At 47.8% G+C, this 18,358-nt stretch overlaps 59 non-coding genes and 1 pseudogene across 59 annotated transcripts; all 60 read left to right on the forward strand.

Annotated features, from left to right (window-relative positions):
* The first annotated feature begins 33 nt into the window (after nucleotides 1–33).
* Nucleotides 34–152, forward strand: LOC145811216 (5S ribosomal RNA). The gene has a single exon (XR_014354762.1). It is a non-coding gene; the product is annotated as a 5S ribosomal RNA (ribosomal RNA).
* A 187-nt stretch (nucleotides 153–339) lies between these two features.
* Nucleotides 340–458, forward strand: LOC145811389 (5S ribosomal RNA). The gene has a single exon (XR_014354931.1). It is a non-coding gene; the product is annotated as a 5S ribosomal RNA (ribosomal RNA).
* A 187-nt stretch (nucleotides 459–645) lies between these two features.
* On the forward strand, nucleotides 646–764 carry LOC145809293 (5S ribosomal RNA). Its single transcript, XR_014352812.1, has one exon. It is a non-coding gene; the product is annotated as a 5S ribosomal RNA (ribosomal RNA).
* A 187-nt stretch (nucleotides 765–951) lies between these two features.
* On the forward strand, nucleotides 952–1,060 carry LOC145812397 (5S ribosomal RNA; annotated as a pseudogene).
* Nucleotides 1,061–1,248: 188 nt separating this feature from the next.
* Nucleotides 1,249–1,367, forward strand: LOC145810457 (5S ribosomal RNA). Its single transcript, XR_014354025.1, has one exon. It is a non-coding gene; the product is annotated as a 5S ribosomal RNA (ribosomal RNA).
* A 187-nt stretch (nucleotides 1,368–1,554) lies between these two features.
* Nucleotides 1,555–1,673, forward strand: LOC145809110 (5S ribosomal RNA). The gene has a single exon (XR_014352604.1). It is a non-coding gene; the product is annotated as a 5S ribosomal RNA (ribosomal RNA).
* A 189-nt stretch (nucleotides 1,674–1,862) lies between these two features.
* Nucleotides 1,863–1,981, forward strand: LOC145811507 (5S ribosomal RNA). The gene has a single exon (XR_014355047.1). It is a non-coding gene; the product is annotated as a 5S ribosomal RNA (ribosomal RNA).
* A 188-nt stretch (nucleotides 1,982–2,169) lies between these two features.
* LOC145812235 (5S ribosomal RNA) lies at nucleotides 2,170–2,288 on the forward strand. The gene has a single exon (XR_014355763.1). It is a non-coding gene; the product is annotated as a 5S ribosomal RNA (ribosomal RNA).
* A 189-nt stretch (nucleotides 2,289–2,477) lies between these two features.
* Nucleotides 2,478–2,596, forward strand: LOC145811013 (5S ribosomal RNA). The gene has a single exon (XR_014354563.1). It is a non-coding gene; the product is annotated as a 5S ribosomal RNA (ribosomal RNA).
* Nucleotides 2,597–2,785: 189 nt separating this feature from the next.
* LOC145810734 (5S ribosomal RNA) lies at nucleotides 2,786–2,904 on the forward strand. Its single transcript, XR_014354290.1, has one exon. It is a non-coding gene; the product is annotated as a 5S ribosomal RNA (ribosomal RNA).
* A 188-nt stretch (nucleotides 2,905–3,092) lies between these two features.
* Nucleotides 3,093–3,211, forward strand: LOC145810447 (5S ribosomal RNA). Its single transcript, XR_014354015.1, has one exon. It is a non-coding gene; the product is annotated as a 5S ribosomal RNA (ribosomal RNA).
* A 189-nt stretch (nucleotides 3,212–3,400) lies between these two features.
* Nucleotides 3,401–3,519, forward strand: LOC145809624 (5S ribosomal RNA). Its single transcript, XR_014353185.1, has one exon. It is a non-coding gene; the product is annotated as a 5S ribosomal RNA (ribosomal RNA).
* A 188-nt stretch (nucleotides 3,520–3,707) lies between these two features.
* On the forward strand, nucleotides 3,708–3,826 carry LOC145810894 (5S ribosomal RNA). Its single transcript, XR_014354447.1, has one exon. It is a non-coding gene; the product is annotated as a 5S ribosomal RNA (ribosomal RNA).
* Nucleotides 3,827–4,016: 190 nt separating this feature from the next.
* Nucleotides 4,017–4,135, forward strand: LOC145811370 (5S ribosomal RNA). The gene has a single exon (XR_014354913.1). It is a non-coding gene; the product is annotated as a 5S ribosomal RNA (ribosomal RNA).
* A 190-nt stretch (nucleotides 4,136–4,325) lies between these two features.
* On the forward strand, nucleotides 4,326–4,444 carry LOC145812248 (5S ribosomal RNA). Its single transcript, XR_014355778.1, has one exon. It is a non-coding gene; the product is annotated as a 5S ribosomal RNA (ribosomal RNA).
* A 188-nt stretch (nucleotides 4,445–4,632) lies between these two features.
* On the forward strand, nucleotides 4,633–4,751 carry LOC145812232 (5S ribosomal RNA). The gene has a single exon (XR_014355759.1). It is a non-coding gene; the product is annotated as a 5S ribosomal RNA (ribosomal RNA).
* A 189-nt stretch (nucleotides 4,752–4,940) lies between these two features.
* Nucleotides 4,941–5,059, forward strand: LOC145811766 (5S ribosomal RNA). The gene has a single exon (XR_014355299.1). It is a non-coding gene; the product is annotated as a 5S ribosomal RNA (ribosomal RNA).
* Nucleotides 5,060–5,246: 187 nt separating this feature from the next.
* LOC145811531 (5S ribosomal RNA) lies at nucleotides 5,247–5,365 on the forward strand. The gene has a single exon (XR_014355072.1). It is a non-coding gene; the product is annotated as a 5S ribosomal RNA (ribosomal RNA).
* A 188-nt stretch (nucleotides 5,366–5,553) lies between these two features.
* On the forward strand, nucleotides 5,554–5,672 carry LOC145809565 (5S ribosomal RNA). Its single transcript, XR_014353126.1, has one exon. It is a non-coding gene; the product is annotated as a 5S ribosomal RNA (ribosomal RNA).
* Nucleotides 5,673–5,859: 187 nt separating this feature from the next.
* Nucleotides 5,860–5,978, forward strand: LOC145810836 (5S ribosomal RNA). The gene has a single exon (XR_014354391.1). It is a non-coding gene; the product is annotated as a 5S ribosomal RNA (ribosomal RNA).
* A 187-nt stretch (nucleotides 5,979–6,165) lies between these two features.
* LOC145809111 (5S ribosomal RNA) lies at nucleotides 6,166–6,284 on the forward strand. Its single transcript, XR_014352605.1, has one exon. It is a non-coding gene; the product is annotated as a 5S ribosomal RNA (ribosomal RNA).
* A 186-nt stretch (nucleotides 6,285–6,470) lies between these two features.
* On the forward strand, nucleotides 6,471–6,589 carry LOC145812089 (5S ribosomal RNA). Its single transcript, XR_014355614.1, has one exon. It is a non-coding gene; the product is annotated as a 5S ribosomal RNA (ribosomal RNA).
* Nucleotides 6,590–6,777: 188 nt separating this feature from the next.
* On the forward strand, nucleotides 6,778–6,896 carry LOC145811789 (5S ribosomal RNA). Its single transcript, XR_014355322.1, has one exon. It is a non-coding gene; the product is annotated as a 5S ribosomal RNA (ribosomal RNA).
* Nucleotides 6,897–7,085: 189 nt separating this feature from the next.
* LOC145810331 (5S ribosomal RNA) lies at nucleotides 7,086–7,204 on the forward strand. The gene has a single exon (XR_014353906.1). It is a non-coding gene; the product is annotated as a 5S ribosomal RNA (ribosomal RNA).
* A 187-nt stretch (nucleotides 7,205–7,391) lies between these two features.
* Nucleotides 7,392–7,510, forward strand: LOC145811243 (5S ribosomal RNA). Its single transcript, XR_014354788.1, has one exon. It is a non-coding gene; the product is annotated as a 5S ribosomal RNA (ribosomal RNA).
* Nucleotides 7,511–7,699: 189 nt separating this feature from the next.
* Nucleotides 7,700–7,818, forward strand: LOC145810332 (5S ribosomal RNA). The gene has a single exon (XR_014353907.1). It is a non-coding gene; the product is annotated as a 5S ribosomal RNA (ribosomal RNA).
* A 187-nt stretch (nucleotides 7,819–8,005) lies between these two features.
* Nucleotides 8,006–8,124, forward strand: LOC145811449 (5S ribosomal RNA). Its single transcript, XR_014354990.1, has one exon. It is a non-coding gene; the product is annotated as a 5S ribosomal RNA (ribosomal RNA).
* Nucleotides 8,125–8,312: 188 nt separating this feature from the next.
* On the forward strand, nucleotides 8,313–8,431 carry LOC145811415 (5S ribosomal RNA). The gene has a single exon (XR_014354957.1). It is a non-coding gene; the product is annotated as a 5S ribosomal RNA (ribosomal RNA).
* Nucleotides 8,432–8,619: 188 nt separating this feature from the next.
* On the forward strand, nucleotides 8,620–8,738 carry LOC145811914 (5S ribosomal RNA). Its single transcript, XR_014355445.1, has one exon. It is a non-coding gene; the product is annotated as a 5S ribosomal RNA (ribosomal RNA).
* Nucleotides 8,739–8,926: 188 nt separating this feature from the next.
* Nucleotides 8,927–9,045, forward strand: LOC145810959 (5S ribosomal RNA). The gene has a single exon (XR_014354510.1). It is a non-coding gene; the product is annotated as a 5S ribosomal RNA (ribosomal RNA).
* A 186-nt stretch (nucleotides 9,046–9,231) lies between these two features.
* Nucleotides 9,232–9,349, forward strand: LOC145811840 (5S ribosomal RNA). Its single transcript, XR_014355371.1, has one exon. It is a non-coding gene; the product is annotated as a 5S ribosomal RNA (ribosomal RNA).
* Nucleotides 9,350–9,537: 188 nt separating this feature from the next.
* LOC145809896 (5S ribosomal RNA) lies at nucleotides 9,538–9,656 on the forward strand. Its single transcript, XR_014353464.1, has one exon. It is a non-coding gene; the product is annotated as a 5S ribosomal RNA (ribosomal RNA).
* A 189-nt stretch (nucleotides 9,657–9,845) lies between these two features.
* Nucleotides 9,846–9,964, forward strand: LOC145811022 (5S ribosomal RNA). The gene has a single exon (XR_014354572.1). It is a non-coding gene; the product is annotated as a 5S ribosomal RNA (ribosomal RNA).
* A 186-nt stretch (nucleotides 9,965–10,150) lies between these two features.
* LOC145811947 (5S ribosomal RNA) lies at nucleotides 10,151–10,268 on the forward strand. Its single transcript, XR_014355476.1, has one exon. It is a non-coding gene; the product is annotated as a 5S ribosomal RNA (ribosomal RNA).
* Nucleotides 10,269–10,457: 189 nt separating this feature from the next.
* LOC145811236 (5S ribosomal RNA) lies at nucleotides 10,458–10,576 on the forward strand. The gene has a single exon (XR_014354781.1). It is a non-coding gene; the product is annotated as a 5S ribosomal RNA (ribosomal RNA).
* Nucleotides 10,577–10,765: 189 nt separating this feature from the next.
* LOC145812212 (5S ribosomal RNA) lies at nucleotides 10,766–10,884 on the forward strand. The gene has a single exon (XR_014355737.1). It is a non-coding gene; the product is annotated as a 5S ribosomal RNA (ribosomal RNA).
* A 188-nt stretch (nucleotides 10,885–11,072) lies between these two features.
* On the forward strand, nucleotides 11,073–11,191 carry LOC145809788 (5S ribosomal RNA). Its single transcript, XR_014353354.1, has one exon. It is a non-coding gene; the product is annotated as a 5S ribosomal RNA (ribosomal RNA).
* A 188-nt stretch (nucleotides 11,192–11,379) lies between these two features.
* On the forward strand, nucleotides 11,380–11,498 carry LOC145810880 (5S ribosomal RNA). Its single transcript, XR_014354434.1, has one exon. It is a non-coding gene; the product is annotated as a 5S ribosomal RNA (ribosomal RNA).
* Nucleotides 11,499–11,684: 186 nt separating this feature from the next.
* On the forward strand, nucleotides 11,685–11,802 carry LOC145811447 (5S ribosomal RNA). Its single transcript, XR_014354988.1, has one exon. It is a non-coding gene; the product is annotated as a 5S ribosomal RNA (ribosomal RNA).
* A 188-nt stretch (nucleotides 11,803–11,990) lies between these two features.
* LOC145811271 (5S ribosomal RNA) lies at nucleotides 11,991–12,109 on the forward strand. Its single transcript, XR_014354815.1, has one exon. It is a non-coding gene; the product is annotated as a 5S ribosomal RNA (ribosomal RNA).
* A 187-nt stretch (nucleotides 12,110–12,296) lies between these two features.
* LOC145811872 (5S ribosomal RNA) lies at nucleotides 12,297–12,415 on the forward strand. Its single transcript, XR_014355405.1, has one exon. It is a non-coding gene; the product is annotated as a 5S ribosomal RNA (ribosomal RNA).
* A 188-nt stretch (nucleotides 12,416–12,603) lies between these two features.
* LOC145811602 (5S ribosomal RNA) lies at nucleotides 12,604–12,722 on the forward strand. Its single transcript, XR_014355141.1, has one exon. It is a non-coding gene; the product is annotated as a 5S ribosomal RNA (ribosomal RNA).
* Nucleotides 12,723–12,909: 187 nt separating this feature from the next.
* LOC145811441 (5S ribosomal RNA) lies at nucleotides 12,910–13,028 on the forward strand. Its single transcript, XR_014354982.1, has one exon. It is a non-coding gene; the product is annotated as a 5S ribosomal RNA (ribosomal RNA).
* Nucleotides 13,029–13,217: 189 nt separating this feature from the next.
* LOC145811956 (5S ribosomal RNA) lies at nucleotides 13,218–13,336 on the forward strand. Its single transcript, XR_014355484.1, has one exon. It is a non-coding gene; the product is annotated as a 5S ribosomal RNA (ribosomal RNA).
* Nucleotides 13,337–13,524: 188 nt separating this feature from the next.
* LOC145810772 (5S ribosomal RNA) lies at nucleotides 13,525–13,643 on the forward strand. Its single transcript, XR_014354328.1, has one exon. It is a non-coding gene; the product is annotated as a 5S ribosomal RNA (ribosomal RNA).
* Nucleotides 13,644–13,831: 188 nt separating this feature from the next.
* LOC145810644 (5S ribosomal RNA) lies at nucleotides 13,832–13,950 on the forward strand. Its single transcript, XR_014354204.1, has one exon. It is a non-coding gene; the product is annotated as a 5S ribosomal RNA (ribosomal RNA).
* Nucleotides 13,951–14,140: 190 nt separating this feature from the next.
* Nucleotides 14,141–14,259, forward strand: LOC145811832 (5S ribosomal RNA). Its single transcript, XR_014355363.1, has one exon. It is a non-coding gene; the product is annotated as a 5S ribosomal RNA (ribosomal RNA).
* A 189-nt stretch (nucleotides 14,260–14,448) lies between these two features.
* LOC145809341 (5S ribosomal RNA) lies at nucleotides 14,449–14,567 on the forward strand. Its single transcript, XR_014352869.1, has one exon. It is a non-coding gene; the product is annotated as a 5S ribosomal RNA (ribosomal RNA).
* A 188-nt stretch (nucleotides 14,568–14,755) lies between these two features.
* Nucleotides 14,756–14,874, forward strand: LOC145809524 (5S ribosomal RNA). The gene has a single exon (XR_014353084.1). It is a non-coding gene; the product is annotated as a 5S ribosomal RNA (ribosomal RNA).
* A 185-nt stretch (nucleotides 14,875–15,059) lies between these two features.
* Nucleotides 15,060–15,177, forward strand: LOC145810994 (5S ribosomal RNA). Its single transcript, XR_014354544.1, has one exon. It is a non-coding gene; the product is annotated as a 5S ribosomal RNA (ribosomal RNA).
* Nucleotides 15,178–15,367: 190 nt separating this feature from the next.
* On the forward strand, nucleotides 15,368–15,486 carry LOC145811452 (5S ribosomal RNA). The gene has a single exon (XR_014354993.1). It is a non-coding gene; the product is annotated as a 5S ribosomal RNA (ribosomal RNA).
* Nucleotides 15,487–15,675: 189 nt separating this feature from the next.
* On the forward strand, nucleotides 15,676–15,793 carry LOC145811675 (5S ribosomal RNA). Its single transcript, XR_014355210.1, has one exon. It is a non-coding gene; the product is annotated as a 5S ribosomal RNA (ribosomal RNA).
* Nucleotides 15,794–15,981: 188 nt separating this feature from the next.
* On the forward strand, nucleotides 15,982–16,100 carry LOC145811454 (5S ribosomal RNA). The gene has a single exon (XR_014354995.1). It is a non-coding gene; the product is annotated as a 5S ribosomal RNA (ribosomal RNA).
* Nucleotides 16,101–16,289: 189 nt separating this feature from the next.
* Nucleotides 16,290–16,407, forward strand: LOC145810552 (5S ribosomal RNA). Its single transcript, XR_014354116.1, has one exon. It is a non-coding gene; the product is annotated as a 5S ribosomal RNA (ribosomal RNA).
* A 188-nt stretch (nucleotides 16,408–16,595) lies between these two features.
* On the forward strand, nucleotides 16,596–16,714 carry LOC145811527 (5S ribosomal RNA). Its single transcript, XR_014355068.1, has one exon. It is a non-coding gene; the product is annotated as a 5S ribosomal RNA (ribosomal RNA).
* A 187-nt stretch (nucleotides 16,715–16,901) lies between these two features.
* On the forward strand, nucleotides 16,902–17,020 carry LOC145811900 (5S ribosomal RNA). Its single transcript, XR_014355431.1, has one exon. It is a non-coding gene; the product is annotated as a 5S ribosomal RNA (ribosomal RNA).
* Nucleotides 17,021–17,208: 188 nt separating this feature from the next.
* LOC145811310 (5S ribosomal RNA) lies at nucleotides 17,209–17,327 on the forward strand. The gene has a single exon (XR_014354854.1). It is a non-coding gene; the product is annotated as a 5S ribosomal RNA (ribosomal RNA).
* Nucleotides 17,328–17,513: 186 nt separating this feature from the next.
* LOC145811982 (5S ribosomal RNA) lies at nucleotides 17,514–17,631 on the forward strand. The gene has a single exon (XR_014355509.1). It is a non-coding gene; the product is annotated as a 5S ribosomal RNA (ribosomal RNA).
* Nucleotides 17,632–17,818: 187 nt separating this feature from the next.
* On the forward strand, nucleotides 17,819–17,937 carry LOC145811489 (5S ribosomal RNA). The gene has a single exon (XR_014355029.1). It is a non-coding gene; the product is annotated as a 5S ribosomal RNA (ribosomal RNA).
* A 187-nt stretch (nucleotides 17,938–18,124) lies between these two features.
* On the forward strand, nucleotides 18,125–18,242 carry LOC145811546 (5S ribosomal RNA). The gene has a single exon (XR_014355086.1). It is a non-coding gene; the product is annotated as a 5S ribosomal RNA (ribosomal RNA).
* The last annotated feature ends 116 nt before the right edge of the window (nucleotides 18,243–18,358 follow it).

An 18,358-nucleotide genomic window follows, 5' to 3' on the forward strand; every position in this document is an offset into this window, starting at 1 on the left:
CTGCTTAAAACAATAAAGTCGCAGTTAATCTTCGGGTGCGATCATACCAGCACTAATTCACCGGATCGCATCAAAACTCCGCAGTTAAGCGTGCTTGGGCGAGAGTAGTACTAGGATGGGTGACCCCCTGGGAAGTCCTCGTGTTGCACCCCTTTTTCCACCCCCCCTCCCCTTTTTTTTTCCCCGGCCAGCCTGTCTGATTTTTAGACCATTGTGTCGCCTTCGCCTCTTTTTCGACAAACTTCTCCCTTTTAAACCATTTCCAGATTATCCTGTTCCATTCAATTTCATTTTTTCCCCCGTCTACTGCTTAAAACAATATAGTCGCGGTTAATCTTCGGGTGCGTTCATACCAGCACCAATGCACCGGATCCCATCAGAACTCTGCAGTTAAGCGTGCTTGGGTGAGAGTAGTACTAGGATGGGCGACCCCTTGGGAAGTCCTCGTGTTGCACCCCTTTTTCCACCCCCCCTCCCCTTTTTTTTTCCCCGGACAGCCTGTCCGATTTTTAGCCCATTCAATCGCCTTCGCCTCATTTTCGACAAACTTCTCCCTTGTAAACCATTTCCAGATTATCCTGTTCCATTCAATTTCATTTTTTTCCCCGTCTACTACTTAAAACAATAAAGTCGCGGTTAATCTTCGGGTGCAATCATACCAGCACTAATGCACCGGATCCCATCGGAACTCCGCAGTTAAGCGTGCTTGGGCGAGAGTAGTACTAGGATGGGTGACCCCCTGGGAAGTCCTCGTGTTGCACCCCTTTTTCCACTCCCCTCCCCTTTTTTTTTTCCCCGGTCAGCCTGTCCGATTTTTAGCCCATTCAATCGCCTTCGCCTCCTTTTCGACAAACTTCTCCCATTTAAACCATTTCCAGATTATCCTGTTCCATTCAGTTTCATTTTTTTCCCCGTCTACTGCTTAAAACAATAAAGTCGCGGTTAATCTTCGGGTGCGATCATACCAGGACTAATGCACCGGATCCCGTCAGAACTCCGCAGGTAAGCGTGCTTGGGCGAGAGTAGTACTAGGATGGGTGCCCCTCTCGTGTTGCACCCTTTTTTCCACCCCCCCTCCCCTTTTTTTTCTCCCCGGACAGCCTGTCCGATTTATAGCCCGTTCAATCGCCTTCGCCCCCTTTTCGACGAACTTCTCCCTTTTAAACCATTTCCAGATTATCCTGTTCCATTCAATTTCATTTTTTTCCCCGTCTATTGCTTAAAACAATAAAGTCGCGGTTAATCTTCGGGTGCGATCAAACCAGCACTAATGCACCGGATCCCATTAGAACTCCACAGTTAAGCGTGCTTGGGCGAGAGTAGTACTAGGATGGGTGACCCCCTGGGAAGTCCTCGTGTTGCACCCCTTTTTCCACCCCCCTCCCCTTTTTTTTTTCCCCTGCCAGCCTATCCGATTTTTAGCCCATTCAATCGCCATCGCCTCCTTTTCGACAAACTTCTCTCTTTTAAACCATTTCCAGATTATTCTGTTCCATTCAATTTCATTTTTTTCCCCGTCTACTGCTTAAAACAATAAAGTCGCGGTTAATCTTCGGGTGCGATCATACCAGCACTAATGCACCGGATCCCATCAGAACTCCGCAGTTAAGCGTGCTTGGGCGAGAATAGTACTAGGATGGGTGACCCCCTGGGAAGTCCTCGTGTTGCACCCCTTTTTCCACCCCCCCTCCTCTTTTTTTTTTTCCCCGGACAGCCTGTCCGATTTTTAACCCATTCAATCGCCTTCGCCTCCTTTTCGACAAACTTCTCCCTTTTAAACCATTTCCAGATTATCCTGTTCCATTCAATTTCATTTTTTTCCCCGTCTACTGCTTAAAACAATAAAGTCGCGGTTAATCTTCGGGTGCGATCATACCAGCACTAATGCACCGGATGCCATCAGAACTCCGCATTTAAGCGTGCTTGGGCGAGAGTAGTACTAGGATGGGTGACCCCCTGGGAAGTCCTCGTGTTGCACCCATTTTTCCACCCCCCCTCCCCTTCTTTTTTTTCCCCGGACTGCCTGTCCGATTTTTAGCCCTTTCAATCGCCTTCCACTCATTTTCGACAAACTTCTCCCTTTTAAACCATTTCCAGATTATCCTGTTCCATTCAATTTCATTTTTTTCCCGTCTACTGCTTAAAACAATAAAGTTGCGGTTAATCTTCGGCTGCGATCACCCCAGCACTAATGGACCGGATGCCATCAGAACTCCGCAGTTAAGTGTGCTTGGGCGAGAGTAGTACTAGGATGGGTGACCCCCTGGGAATTCCTCGTGTTGCACCCCTTTGTCCACTCCCCTCCCCTTTTTTTTTTTTCCCCCGCCAGCCTGTCCGATTTTTAGCCCATTCAATCGCCTACGCCACCTTTTCGACAAACTTCTCCCTTTTAAACTATTTCCAGATTATCCTGTTCCATTCAATTTCATTTTTTTCCCCGTCTACTGCTTAAAACAAAAAAGTCGCGGTTAATCTTCGGGTGTGATCATGCCGGCACTAATGCACCAGATCCCATCAGAACTCCGCAGTTAAGCGTGTTTGGGCGAGAGTAGTACTAGGATGGGTGACCCCCTGGGAAGTCCTCGTGTTGCACCCCTTTTTCCACCGCCCCTCCCCTTTTTTTTCTTCCCCGGCCAGCCTGTTCGATTTTTAGACCATTGTCTCGCCTTCGCCTTCTTTTCGAGAAACTTCTCCCTTTTAAACCATTTCCAGATTATCCTGTTCCATTCAATTTCATTTTTTTCCCCGTCTACTGCTTAAAACAATAAAGTCGCGGATAATCTTCGGGTGCGATCATACTAGCACTAATGCACCGGATCCCATCAGAACTCCGCTGTTAAGCGTGCTTGGGCGAGAGTAGTACTAGGATGGGTGACCCCTTGGGAGGTCCTCGTGTTGCACCCCTTTTTCCACCCCCCTCCCTTTTTTTTTTTTCCCCGGACAGCCTGTCCGATTTTTAGCCCATTCAATCGCCTTCGCCTCCTTTTCGACAAACTTCGCCCATTTAAACCATTTCCAGATTATCCTGTTCCATTCAATTTCATTTTTTTCCCCGTCTACTGCTTAAAACAATAAAGTCGCGGCTAATCTTCGGGTGCGATCATACCAGCACTAATGCACCGGATCCCATCAGAACTCCGCAGTTAAGCGTGCTTGGGCGAGAGTAGTATTAGGATGGGTGACCCCCTGGGAGGTCCTCGTGTTGCACCTCTTTTTCCACCGCCCCTCCCCTTTTTTTTCTTCCCCGGCCAGCCTGTCCGATTTTTAGACCATTGTCTCGCCTTCGCCTTCTTTTCGAGAAACTTCTCCCTTTTAAACCATTTCCAGATTATCCTGTTCCATTCAATTTCATTTTTTTCCCCGTCTACTGCTTAAAACAATAAAGTCGCGGCTAATCTTCGGGTGCGATCATACCAGCACTAATGCACCGGATCCCATCAGAACTCCGCAGTTAAGCGTGTTTGGGCGAGAGTAGTACTAGGATGGGTGACCCCCTGGGAAGTCCTCGTGTTGCACCCTTTTTCCACCCCCCTCCCCTTTTTTTTTTTTAACCGGACAGCCTGTCCGATTTTTAGCCCATTCAATCGCCTTCGCCTCCTTTTCGACAAACTTCTCCCTTTTAAACCATTTCCAGATTATCCTGTTCCATTCAATTTCATTTTTTTCCCCGCCTACTGCTTAAAACAATAAAGTCGCGGTTAATCTTCGGGTGCGGTCATACCAGCACTAATGCACCGGATCCCATCAGAACTCTGCAGTTAAACGTGCTTGGGTGAGAGTAGTACTAGGATGGGTGACCCCCTGGGAAGTCCTCGTGTTGCACCCCTTTTTCCACTCCCCCTCCCCTTTTTTTTTTTTCCTCGGACAGCCTGTCCGATTTTTAGCCCATTCAATCGTCTTCGCCTCCTTTTCGACAAACTTCTCCCTTTTAAACCATTTCCAGATTATCCTGTTCCATTCAATTTCATTTTTTTCCCCGTCTACTGCTTAAAACAATAAAGTCGCCGCTAATCTTCGGGTGCGTTCATCCCAGCACAAATGCACCAGATCCCATCAGAACTCCGCAGTTAAGCGTGCTTGGGCGAGAGTAGTACTAGGATGGGTGACCCCCTGGGAAGTCCTCGTGTTGCACCTCTTTTTCCACCCCCCCCTCCCTTTTTTTTTTTTCCCCGGACAGCCTGTCCGATTTTTAGCCCATTCAATCGCCTTCGCCTCCTTTTCGACAAACTTCTCCCTTTTAAACCATTTCCAGATTATCCTGTTCCATTCAATTTCATTTTTTTCCCCGTCTACTGTTTAAAACGATAAAGTCGCTGTTAATCTTCTGGTGCGATCACACCAGCACTAATCCAGCGGATCCCATCAGAACTCCGCAGTTAAGCGAGCTTGGGCGAGAGTCGTATTAGGATGGGTGACCCCCTGGGAAGTTCTCGAGTTGCACCCCTTTTTCCACCCCCGCTCTCCTTTTTTTTTTCCCCGGACAGCCTGTCCGATTTTTAGCCCATTCAATCGCCTTCGCCTCCTTTTCGACAAACTTCTCCCATCTAAACCATTTCCAGATTATCCTATTCCATTCAATTTCATTTTTTTCCCCGTCTACTTCTTAAAACAATAAAGTCGCGGTTAATTTTCGGGTGCGATCATTCCAGCACTAATGCACCGGATCCCATTAGAACTCCGTAGTTAAGCGTGTTTGGGCGAGAGTAGTACTAGGATGGGTGACCCCCTCGGACGTCCTCATGTTGCAGCCCTTTTTCCACCCCCCCTCCCCTTTTTTTTTTTCCCCGGACAGCCTGTCCGATTTTTAGCCCATTCATTCGCCTTCGCCTCCTTTTCGACAAACTTCTCCCTTCTAAACCATTTCCAGATTATCCTGTTCCATTCAATTTCATTTTTTTCCCCGTCTACTGCTTAAAACAATAAAGTCGCGGTTAATCTTCGGGTGCGATCATACCAGCACCAATGCACCGGATCCAATCAGAACTTCGCAGTTAAGCGTGCTTGGGCGAGAGTAGTACTAGGATGGGTGACCCCCTGGGAAGTCCACTTGTTGCACCCCTTTTTCAACCGCCCCACCCCTTTTTTTTTCCCCGGACAGCCTGTCCGATTTTTTGCCCATTCAATCGCCTTCGCCTCCTTTTCGACAAACTTCTCCCTCTTAAACCATTTCCAGATTATCGTGTTCCATTCAATTTCATTTTTTTCCCCGTCTACTGCTTAAAACAATAAAGTCGCGGCTAATCTTCGGGTGCGATCATACCAGCACTAATGCACCGGATGCCATCAGAACTCCGCAACTAAGCGTGCTTGGGCGAGAGTAGTACTAGGATGGGTGACCCCCTGGGAAGTCCTCGTGTTGCACCCATTTTTCCACCCCCCCTCCCCTTTTTTTTTTCCACGGACAGCCTGTCCGATTTTTAGCCCATTCAATCGCCTTCGCCTTCTTTTCGACAAACTTCTCCCTTATAAACCATTTCCAGATTATCCTGTTCCATTAAATTTCATTTTTTTCCCCGTCTACTGCTTAAAACAATAAAGTCGCGGTTAATCTTCGGGTGCGATCACACCAGCACTAATGCACCGGATCCCATCAGAACTCCGCAGTTAAGCGTGCTTGGGCGAGAGTAGTACCAGGATGGGTGACCCCCTGGGAAGTCCTCGTGTTGCACCCCTTTTTCCACCCCCCTCCTTTTTTTTTTTTCCCCGGCCAGCCTGTCCGATTTTTAGACCATTCTCTCGCCTTCGCCTCCTTTTCGACAAACTTCTCCCTTTTAAACCATTTCCAGATTATCCTGTTCCATTCAATTTCATTTTTTTCCCCGTCTACTGCTTAAAACAATAAAGTCGCGGTTAATCTTCGGGTGCGATCAAACCAGCACTAATGCACCGGATCCCGTAAGAACTCCACAGTTAAGCGTGCTTGGGCGAGAGTAGTACTAGGATGGGTGACCCCCTGGGAAGTCCTCGTGTTGCACCCCTTTTTCCACCCCCCTCACCTTTTTTTTTTCCCCGGCCAGCCTATCCGATTTTTAGCCCATTCAATCGCCTTCGCCTCCTTTTCGACAAACTTCTCTCTTTTAAACAATTTCCAGATTATACTGTTCCATTCAATTTCATTTTTTTCCCCGTCTACTGCTTAAAACAATAAAGTCGCGGTTAATCTTCGGGTGCGATCATACCAGCACTAATGCACCGGATCCCATCAGAACTCCGCAGTTAAGCGTGCTTGGGCGAGAATAGTACTAGGATGGGTGACCCCCTGGGAAGTCCTCGTGTTGCACCCCTTTTTCCACCCCCCTCCCCTTTTTTTTTTCCCCGAACTGCCTGTCCGATTTTTAGCCCATTCAATCGCCTTCCACTCATTTTCGACAAACTTCTCCCTTTTAAACCATTTCCAGATTATCCTGTTCCATTCAATTTCATTTTTTTCCCGTCTACTGCTTAAAACAATAAAGTTGCTGTTAATCTTCGGCTGCGATCACACCAGCACTAATGGACCGGATGCCATCAGAACTCCGCAGTTAAGTGTGCTTGGGCGAGAGTAGTACTAGGATGGGTGACCCCCTGGGAAGTCCTCGTGTTGCACCCCTTTGTCCACTCCCCTCCCCTTTTTTTTTTTCCCCCGCCAGCCTGTCCGATTTTTAGCCCAATCAATCGCCTTCGCCTCCTTTTCGACAAACTTCTCCCTTTTAAACCATTTCCAGATTATCCTGTTCCATTCAATTTCATTTTTTTCCCCGTCTACTGCTTAAAACAATAAAGTCGCGGTTAATCTTCGGGTGTGATCATGCCGGCACTAATGCACCGGATCCCATCAGAACTCCGCAGTTAAGTGTGTTTTGGCGAGAGTAGTACTAGGATGGGTGACCCCCTGGGAAGTCCTCGTGTTGCACCTCTTTTTCCACCGCCCCTCCCCTTTTTTTTCTTCCCCGGCCAGCCTGTCCGATTTTTAGCCCATTCAATCGCCTTCGCCTCCTTTTCGACAAACTTCTCCCTTTTAAACCATTTCCAGATTATCCTGTTCCATTCAATTTCATTTTTTTCCTCGTCTACTACATCAAACAACAAAGTCGCGGTTAATCTTCGGGTGCGATCATACCAGCACTAATGCACCGAATCCCATCAGAACTCCGCAGTTAAGCGTGCTCGGGCGAGAGTAGTACTAGGATGGGTGACCCCCTGGGAAGTCCTCGTGTTGCACCCCTTTTTCCACCCCCCTCCCCTTTTTTTTTTTCCCCGGATAGCCTGTTCGATTTTTAGCCCATTCAATCGCCTTCGCCTCCTTTTCGACAAACTTCTCCCATTTAAACCATTTCCAGATTAGCCTGTTCCATTCAATTTCATTTTTTTCCCCGTCTACTGCTTAAAACAACAAATTCGCGATTATCTTCGGATGCGATCATACCAGCACAAATGCACCGGATCCCATCAGAACTCCGCAGTTAAGCGTGCTTGGGCGAGAGTAGTACTAGGATGGGTGACCCCCAGGAAAGTCCCCGTGTTGCACCCCTTTTTCCACCCCCCCTCCCCTTTTTTTTTTTCCCCGGTCAGCCTGTCCGATTTTTAGCCCATTCAATCGCCTTCGCCTCCTTTTCGACAAACTTCGCCCTTTTAAACCATTTCCAGATTATCCTGTTCCATTCAATTTCATTTTTTTCCCCGTCTACTACATCAAACAACAAAGTCGCGGTTAATCTTCGGGTGCGATCATACCAGCACTAATGCACCGAATCCCATCAGAACTCCGCAGTTAAGCGTGCTCGGGCGAGAGTAGTACTAGGATGGGTGACCCCCTGGGAAGTCCTCGTGTTGCACCCCTTTTTCCACCCCCCTCCCCTTTTTTTTTTTCCCCGGATAGCCTGTTCGATTTTTAGCCCATTCAATCGCCTTCACCTCCTTTTCGACAAACTTCTCCCATTTAAACCATTTCCAGATTGGCCTGTTCCATTCAATTTCATTTTTTTCCCCGTCTACTGCTTAAAACAACAAATTCGCGATTATCTTCGGATGCGATCATACCAGCACAAATGCACCGGATCCCATCAGAACTCCGCAGTTAAGCGTGCTTGGGCGAGAGTAGTACTAGGATGGGTGACCCCCTAGAAAGTCCCCGTGTTGCACCCATTTTTCCACCCCCCTCCCCTTTTTTTTTTTCCCCGGTCAGCCTGTCCGATTTTTAGCCCATTCAATCGCCTTCGCCTCCTTTTCGATAAACTTCTCCCTTCTAAACCATTTCCAGATTATCCTGTTCCATTCAATTTCATTTTTTTCCCCGTCTACTACATCAAACAACAAAGTCGCGGTTAATCTTCGGGTGCGATCATACCAGCACTAATGCACCGAATCCCATCAGAACTCCGCAGTGAAGCGTGCTCAGGCGAGAGTAGTACTAGGATGGGTGACCCCCTGGGAAGTCCTCGTGTTGCACCCCTTTTTCCACCCCCCTCCCCTTTTTTTTTTTCCCCAGACAGCCTGTCCGATTTTTAGCCCATTCAATCGCCTTCGCCTCCTTTTCGACAAACTTCTCCCTTTTAAACCATTTCCAGATTATCCTGTTCCATTCAATTTTATTTTTTTCCCGATCTACTGCTTAAAACAACGAAGTCGCGATTAATCTTCTGGTGCGATTATACCAGCACTAATGCACCGGTTCCCATCAGAACTCCGCAGTTAAGCGTGCTTGGGAGAGAGTAGTACTAGGATGGGTGACCCCCTAGGAAGTCCTCATGTTGCACCGATTTTTCCACCCCCCCTCCCCTTTTTTTATTCCCCGGACATCCTGTCCGATTTTTAGCCCATTCAATCGCCTTCGCCTCCTTTTCGACAAATTTCTCCCTCTTAAACCATTTCCAGATTATCCTGTTCCATTCAATTTCATTTTTTGCCCCGTCTACTGCTTAAAACAACAAAGTCGCGGTTAATCTTCGGGTGCAATCATACCAGCACTAATGCAACGGATCCCATCAGAACTCCGCAGTTAAGCATGCTTGGGCGAGAGTAGTACTAGGATGGGGGACCCCCTGGGAAGTCCTCGTGTTGCACCCCTTTTTCCACCCCCCTCCCCTTTTTTTTTTCCCGGACACCCTGTCCGATTTTTAGCTCATTCAATCGCCTTCGCCTCATTTTCGACAAACTTCTCCCTCTTAAACCATTTCTAGATTATCCTGTTCCATTCAATTTCATTTTTTTCCCCGTCTACTGCTTAAAACAACAAAGTCACGGTTAATCTTCCGGTGCAATCATACCAGCACAAACGCACCGGATCCCATCAGAACTCCGCAGTTAAGCGTGCTTGGGCGAGAGTAGCACTAGGATGGGTGACCCCTGGGAAGTCCTCGTGTTGCACTCCTTTTCCCACACCCCCTCCCTTTTTTTTTTTCCCCGGACAGCCTGTCTGATTTTTAGCCCATTCAATCGCCTTCGCCTCCTTTTCGACAAACTTCTCCCTTTTAAACCATTTCCATATTATCTTGTTCCATTCAATTTCATTTTTTTCCCCGTCTACTGCTTAAAACAACAAAGTCGCGGTTAATCTTCGGGTGCGATCATACCAGCACTAATGCACCGGATCCCATCAGAACTCCGCAATTAAGCGTGCTTGGGCGAGAGTAGTACTAGGATGGGTGACCCCCTGGGAAGTCCTCGTGTTGCACCCCTTTTTCCACCCCCCCTCCCCTTTTTTTTTTTCCCCGGACAGCCTGTTCGATTTTTAGCCCAGTCAATCGCCTTCGCCTTCTTTTCGACAAACTTCTCCCTTTTAAGCCATTTCCTGATTATCCTGTTCCATTCAATTTCATGTTTTTCACCGTCTACTGCATCAAACAACAAAGTCGCGGTTAATCTTCGGGTGCGATCATACCAGTACTAATGCACCGGATCCCATCAGAACTCCGCAATTAAGCGTGCTTGGGCGAGAGTAGTACTAGGATGGGTGACCCCCTGGAAAGTCCTCGTGTTGCACCCCTTTTTCCACCCCCCCTCCCTTTTTTTTTTCCCGGGACAACCTGTCCGATTTTTAACCCATTCAATCACCTTCGCCTCCTTTTCGACAAACTTCTCCCTTTTAAACCATTTCCAGATTATCCTTTCCATTCAATTTCATTTTTTTCCCCGTCTACAGCTTAATCCAACAAAGTCGCGGTTAATCTTCGGGAGCGATCATACCAGCACTAATGCACCGGATCCCATCAGAACTCAGCAGTTAAGCGTGCTTGGCCGAGAGTAGTACTAGGATGGGTGACCCCCTGGAAGTCCTCGTGTTGCACCCCTTTTTCAACCCCCCCTCCCCTTTTTTTTTTTCCCCGGACAGCCTGTCTGATTTTTAGCCCATTCAATCGCCTTCGCCTCCTTTTTGACAAACTTCGCCCTTTTAAACCATTTCCAGATTATCCTGTTCCATTCAATTTTATTTTTTTCCCCGTCTACTGCTTAAAACAACAAACTCGCGGTTAATCTTCGGGTGCGATCATACCAGCACTAATGCACCGGATCCCATCAGAACTCCGCAGTTAAGCGTGCTTGGGCGAGAGTAGTACAAGGTTGGGTGACCCCCTAGGAAGTCCTCGTGTTGCACCACTTTTTCCACCCCCCCATCCCTTTTTTTTTTTCCCCGGACAGCCTGTCCGATTTTTAGCCCATTCAATCGCCTTCGCCTCCTTTTCGACAAACTTCTCCCATTTAAACCATTTCCGGATTATCATGTTCCATTCAATTTCATTTTTTTCCCCGTCTACTGCTTAAAACAACAAAGTCGCGGTTAATCTTCTGGTGCGATTATACCAGCACTAATGCACCGGATCCCATCAGAACTCCGCAGTTAAGCGTGTTTGGGAGAGAGTAGTACTAGGATGCGTGACCCCCTAGGAAGTCCTCGTGTTGCACCCATTTTTCCACCCCCCCTCCCCTTTTTTTTTTCCCCGGACATCCTGTCCGATTTTTAGCCCATTCAATCGCCTTCGCCTCCTTTTCGACAAATTTCTCCCTCTTAAACCATTTCCAGATTATCCTGTTCCATTCAATTTCATTTTTTTCCCCGTCTACTGCTTAAAACAAAAAAGTCGCGGTTAATCTTTGGGTGCGATCATACCAGAACTAATGCACCGGATCCCATCAGAACTCCGCAGTTAAGCGTGCTTGGGCGAGAGTAGTACTAGGATGGGTGACCCCCTGGGAAGTCCTCGTGTTGCACCCCTTTTTCCACCCCCCCTCCCCTTTTTTTTTTCCCCGGACAGCCTGTCCGATTTTTAGCCCATTCAATCGCCTTCGCCTCCTTTTCGACAAACTTCTCCCTTTTAAACCATTTCCAGATTATCCTGTTCCATTCAATTTCATTTTTTTCCCCGTCTACTGCTTAAAACAACAAAGTCGCGGTAAATCTTTGGGTGCGATCATACCAGCACTAATGCACCGGATCCCATCAGAACTCCGCAGTTAAGCATGCTTGGGCGAGAGTAGTACTAGGATGGGTGATCCCCTAGGAAGTCCTCGTGTTGCACCCCTTTTTCCACCCCCTCCCCTTTTTTTTTTCCCCGGACAGCCTGTCCGATTTTTAGCTCATTCAATCGCCTTCGCCTCATTTTCGACAAACTTCTCCCTCGTAAACCATTTCCAGATTATCCTGTTCCATTCAATTTAATTTTTTTCCCCGTCTACTGCTTAAAACAACAAAGTCACGGTTAGTCTTCGGGTGCGATCATACCAGCACTAACGCACCGGATCCCATCAGAACTCCGCAGTGAAGCGTGCTTGGGCGAGAGTAGCACTAGGATGGGTGACCCCTGGGAAGTCCTCGTGTTGCACTCCTTTTTCCACACCCCCTTCCCTTTTTTTTTTCCCCGGACAGCCTGTCTGATTTTTAGCCCATTCAATCGCCTTCGCCTCCTTTTCGACAAACTTCTCCCTTTTAAACCATTTCCAGATTATCTTGTTCCATTCAATTTCATTTTTTTCCCCGTCTACTGCTTAAAACAACAAAGTCGCGATTAATATTCGGGTGCGATCATACCAGCACTAATGCACCGGATGCCATCAGAACTCCGCAATTAAGCGTGCTTGGGCGAGAGTAGTACTAGGATGGGTGACCCCCTGGGAAGTCCTCGTGTTGCACCCCTTTTTCCACCCCCCTCCCCTTTTTTTTTTCCCCGGACAGCCTGTCCGATTTTTAGGTCATTCAATCGCCTTCGCCTCCTTTTCGTCAAACTTCTCCCTTTTAAATCATTTCCAGATTATCCTGTTCCATTCAATTTCATTTTTTTCCCCGTCTACTGCTTAAAAAAACAAAGTCGCGGTTAATCTTCGGGTGCGATCATACCAACACTAATGCACCGGATACCATCAGAACTCCGCAGTGAAGCGTGCTTGGGCGAGAGTTGTACTAGGTTGGGTGACCCCCTGGGAAGTCCTCGTGTTGCACCCCTTTTTCCACCCCCATCCCCTTTTTTTTTTTCCCTGGACAGCCTGTCCCATTTTTGGCCCATTGAATCTCCATCGCCTCCTTTTCGACAAACTTCTCCCTTTTAAACCATTTCCAGATTATCCTGTTCCATTCAATTTCATTTTTTTCCCCGTCTACTGCTTGAAACAACAAAGTCGCGGTTAATCTTCGGGTGCGATCATACCAGCACTAATGCACCGGATCCCATCAGAACTCCGCAGTTAAGCGTGGTTGGCCGAGAGTAGTACTAGGAGGGGTGACCCCCTGGGAAGTCCTCGTGTTGCACCCCTTTTTCCACCCCCCTCCCCTTTTTTTTTTCCCCGGACAGCCTGTCCGTTTTTTAGCCCATTCAATGGCCTTCGCCACCTTTTCGACAAACTTCTCCCTTTTAAACCATTTCCAGATTATCCTGTTCCATTCAATTTCATTTTTTTCCCCGTCTACTGCTTAAAACAACAAAGTCGCGGTTAACCTTCGGTTGCGATCATACCAGCACTAATGCACCGGATCCCATCAGAACTCCGCAGTTAAGAGTGGTTGGCCGAGAGTAGTACTAGGATGGGTGACCCCCTGGGAAGTCCTCGTGTTGCACCCCTTTTTACACCCCTCCTCCCCTTTTTTTTTTTCCCCGGACAGCCTGTCCGATTTTTAGCCCATTCAATCGCCTTCGCCTCCTTTTCAACAAACTTCTCCCTTTTAAACCATTTCCAGATTATCCTGTTCCGTTCAATTTCCTTTTTTTCCCCGTCTACTGCTTAAAACAACAAAGTCGCGGTTCATCTTCGGGTGCGATCATTCCAGCAGTAATGCATCGGATCCCATCAGAACTCCGCAGTTATGCGTGCTTGGGCGAGAGTAGTACTAGGATGGGTGACCCCCTGGGAAGTCCTCGTGCTGCACCCCATTTTCCACCCCCCCTCCCCTTTTTTTTTTCCCCGGACAGCCTGTCCGATTTTTAGCCCATTCAATCGCCTTCGCCTCCTTTTCGACAAATTTCTCCCTTTTAAACCATTTCCAGATTATCCTATTCCATTCAATTTCATTTTTTTCCCCGTCTACTGCTTGAAACAACAAAGTCGCGGTTAATCTTCCGGTGCGATCATACCAGCACTAATGCACCGGATCCCATCAGAACTCCGCAGTTAAGCGTGCTTGGGTGAGAGTAGTACTAGAATGGGTGACCCCCTGGGAAGACCTCGTGTTGCACCCCTTTTTCCATCCCCCTCCCCTTTTCTTTTTTCCCCGGACAGCCTGTCCGATTTTTAGCCCATACAATCGCTTTCGCCTCTTTTTCAACAAACTTCTCCCTTTTAAACCATTTCCAGATTATCCTGTTCCATTCAATTTCATTTTTTTCCCCGTCTTCTGCTTAAAACAACAAAGTCGCGGTTAATCTTCGGGTGCGATCATACCAGCACTAATGCACCGGATCCCATTAGAACTCTGCAGTTAAGCGTGCTTGGGCGAGAGTAGTACTAGGATAGGTGACCCCCTGGGAAGTCCTCGTGTTGCACCCCTTTTTCCATCCCCCCTCCCCTTTTTTTTTTTTCCCCGGACAGCCTGTCCTTTGTTTAGCCCATTCAATCGCCTTCCCCTCCTTTTCGACAAACTTCTCCCTTTTAAACCATTTCCAGATTATCCTGTTCCATTCAATTTGATTTTCTTCCCCGTCTACTGCTTAAAACAATAAAGTCGCGGTTAATCTTCGGGTTCGATCATAGCAGCACTAATGCACCGGATCCCATCAGAACTCCGCAGTTAAGCGTGCTTGGGCGAGAGTAGTACTAGGATGGGTGACCCCCAGGGAAGTCCTCGTGCTGCACCCCTTTTTCCACCCCCCCTCCCCTTTTTTTTTTTCCCCGGTCAGCCTGTCCGATTTTTAGCCCATTCAATCGCATTCGCCTCCTTTTCGACAAACTTCTCCCTTTTAAACCATTTCCAGATTATCCTTTTCCATTCAATTTCATTTTTTTGCCCGTCTACTGCTTAAAACTACAAAGTCGTGGTTAATCTTCTGGTGCGATCATACCAGCACTAATGCACCGGATCCCATCAGAACTCCGCAGTTAAGCGTGCTTGGGCGAGAGTAGTACTAGGATGGGTGACCCCCTGGGAAGTCCTCGTGTTGCACCCCTTTTTCCACCCCCCTCCCCCTTTTTTTTTTCACCGGACAGCCTGTACGATTTTTAGCGCATTCAATCGCCTTCGCCTCCTTTTCGACAAACTTCTCCCTTTTAAACCATTTCCAGATTATCCTGTTCCATTCAATTTCATTTTTTTTCCCGTATATTGCTTAAAACCACAAAGTCGCGGTTAATCTTCGGGTGCGATCATACCAGCACAAATGCACCGGATCCCATTAGAACTCCGCAGTTAAGCGTGCTTGGGCGGGAGTAGTACTAGGATGGGTGACCCCCTGGGAAGTCCTCGTGTTGCACCCCTTTTTCCACCCCCTCCCCTTTTTTTTTCCCCGGACAGCCTGTCCGATTTTTAGCCTATTCAATCGCCTTCGCCTCCTTTTCGACAAACTTCTCCCTTTTAAACCATTTCCAGATTATCCTGTTCCATTCAATTTCATTTTTTTCCCCGTCTACTGCTTCAAACAACAAAGTCGCGGTTAATCTTCGGGTGCGATCATACCAGCACTAATGCACCGGATCCCATCAGAACTCCGCAGTTAAGAGTGCTTGGGCGAGAGTAGTACTAGGATGGGTGACCCCTGGGAAGTCCTCGTCTTGCACCTCTTTTTCCACCACCCCTCCCCCTTTTTTTTTTCCCCGGACAGCCTGTCCAATTTTTAGCCCATTCAATCGCTTTCGCCTCCTTTTCGACAAACTTCACCCTTTTTAACCATTTCCAGATTATCCTTTTCCATTCAATTTCATTTTTTTCCCCCGTCTACTGCTTAAAACAAGAAAGTCGCGGTTAATCTTCGGGTGCGATCAGACCAGCACTAATGCACCGGATCCCATCAGAACTCCGCAGTTAAGCGTGCTTGGGCGAGAGTAGTACTAGGATGGGTGACCCCCTTGGAAGTCCTCGTGTTGGACCCCTTTTTCCACCCCCCCCTCCCCTTTTTTTTTTCCCCGGACAGCCTGTCCGATTTTTAGCCCATTCAATCGCCTTCGCCTCCTTTTCGACAAACTTCTCCCTTTTAAACCATTTCCAGATTATCCTGTTCCATGTAATTTCATTTTTTTCCCCGTCTACTGCTTAAAACAACAAAGTGGCGGTTAATCTTCGGGTGCGATCATACCAGCACTAATGCACCGGATCCCATCAGAACTCCGCAATTAAGCGTGCTTAGGCGAGAGTAGTACTAGGATGGGTGACCACCTGGAAAGTCCCGTGTTGCACCCCTTTTTCCACCCCCCCTCCCCTTTTTTTTTCCCCCGGACAGCCTGTCCGATTTTTAACCCATTCAATCGCCTTCGCCTCCTTTTTGACAAACTTCTCCCTTTTAAACCATTTCCAGATTACCCTTTTCCATTCAATTTCAATTTTTTCCCCGTCTACTGCTTAGAACCACAAAGTCGCGGTTAATCTTCGGGTGCGATCATACCAGCACTAATGCACCGGATGCCATCAGAACTCCGCAGTTAAGCGTGCTTGGTCGAGAGTAGTACTTGGATGGGTGACCCCCTGGGAAGTCCTCGTGTTGCACCCATTTTTACACCCCCCCCTCCTCTTTTTTTTTTCCCCGGACAGCCTGTCCGTTTTTTAGCCCATTCAATCGCCTTCGCCTCCTTTTCGACAAACTTCTCCCTTTTAAACCATTTCCAGATTATCCTGTTCCATTCAATTTCAATTTTTTCCCCGTCTACTGTTTAAAACAACAAAGTCGCGGTTAATCTTCGGGTGCGATCATACCAGCATTAATGCACCGGATCCCATCAGAACTCCGCAGTTAAGCGTGCTTGGGCGTGAGTAGTACTAGGATGGGTGACCCCTGGGAAGTCCTCGTGTTGCACCCCTTTTTCCACCCCCCCTCCCCTTTTTTTTTTCCCTGGACAGCCTGTCCGATTTTTAGCCCATTCAATCGCCTTCGCCTCCTTTTCAACAAACTTCTCCCTTTTAAACCATTTCCAGATTATCCCGTTCCATTCAATTTCATTTTTTTCCCCGTCTACTGCTTAAAACAAGGAAGTCGCGGTTAATCTTCGGGTGCGATCATACCAGCACTAATGCACCGGATCCCATCAGAACTCCGCAGTTAAGTGTGCTCGGGCGAGAGGAGTAGTAGGATGGGTGCCCCGCTGGGAAGTCCTCGTGTTGCACCCCATTTTCCACCCCCCTCCCCTTTTTTTTTTCCCCGGACAGCCTGTCCGATTTTTAGCCCATTCAATTGCCTTCGCCTCCTTTTCGACAAACTTCTCCCTTTTAAACCATTTCCAGATTATCCTGTTCCATTCAATTTCATTTTTTTCCCCGTCTAGTGCTTAAAACAACAAAGTCGCGGTTAATCTTCGGGTGCGATCATACCAGCACAAATGCACCGGATCCCATCAGAACTCCGCAGTTAAGCGTGCTTGCGCGAGAGTAGTACTAGGAGGGGTGACCCCCTGGGAAGTCCTCTTGTTGCACCCCTTTTTCCACCCCCCACCCCTTTTTTTTTTTTCCCGGACAGCCTGTCCGATTTTTAGCCCATTCAATCGCCTTCGCCTCCTTTTCGACAAACTTCTCCCTTTTAAACCATTTCCAGATTATCCTGTTCCGTTCAATTTCATTTTTTTCCCAGTCTACTGCTTAAAAAAACAAAGTCGCGGTTAATCTTCGGGTCCGATCATACCAGCACTAATCCACCGGATCCCATCAGAACTCCGCAGTGAAGTGTGCTTGGGCGAGAGTAGTACTAGGATGGGTGACCCCTTGGGAAGTCCTCGTGTTGCACCCCTTTTTCCACCACCCCTCCCCTTTTTTTTTCCCCGGACAGCCTGTCCGATTTTTAGCCCATTCAATCGCCTTCGCCTCCTTTTCGACAAACTTCTCCCTCTTAAACCATTTCCAGATTATCCTGTTCCATTCAATTTCATTTTTTCCCCGTCTACTGCTTAAAACAACAAAGTCGCGGTTAGTCTTCGGTTGCGATCATACCAGCACTAATGCACCGGATCCCATCAGAACTCCGCAGTTAAGCGTGCTTGGCCGAGAGTAGTACTAGGATGGGTGACCCCTGTGAAGTCCTCGTGTGGCACCCCTTTTTCCACCCCCTCCCCTTTTTTTTTTTCCCCGGACAACCTGTCCGTTTTTTAGCCCATTCAATCGCCTTCGCCTCCTTTTCGACAAACTTCTCCCTTTTAAACCATTTCCAGATTATCCTGTTCCATTCAATTTCAATTTTTTCCCCGTCTACTGCTTAAAACAACAAAGTCGCGGTTAATCTTCGGGTGCGATCATACTAGCACTAATGCATCGGATCCCATCAGAACTCCGCAGTTAAGCATGCTTGGTCGAGAGTAGTACTAGGATGGGTGACCCCCTGGGAAGTCCTCGTGTTGCACCCCTTTTTACACCTCCCCTTCCCTTTTTTTTTCCCCGGACAGCCTGTCCGATTTTTAGCCCATTCAATCGCCTTCGCCTCCTTTTCAACAAACTTCTCCCTTTTAAACTATTTCCAGATTATCCTGTTCCATTCAATTTCATTTTTTTCCCCGTCTACTGCTTAAAACAACAAAGTCGCGGTTAATCTTCGGGTGCGATCATACCAGCATTAATGCACCGGATCCCATCAGAACTCCGCCGTTAAGCGTGCTTGGCGAGAGTAGTACTAGGATGGGTGACCCCCTGGGAAGTCCTCGTGTTGCACCCCCTTTTCCACCCCCCCTCCCCTTTTTTTTTTTCCCCGGACAGCTTGTCCGATTTTTAGCCCATTCAATCGCCTTCGCCTCCTTTTCGACAAACTTCTCCCTTTTAAACCATTTCCAG

This window comes from Camellia sinensis, chromosome 14, assembly GCF_055761805.1.
Source record: "Camellia sinensis isolate YWXY chromosome 14, ASM5576180v1, whole genome shotgun sequence".
Lineage (NCBI taxonomy): Eukaryota > Viridiplantae > Streptophyta > Magnoliopsida > Ericales > Theaceae > Camellia > Camellia sinensis.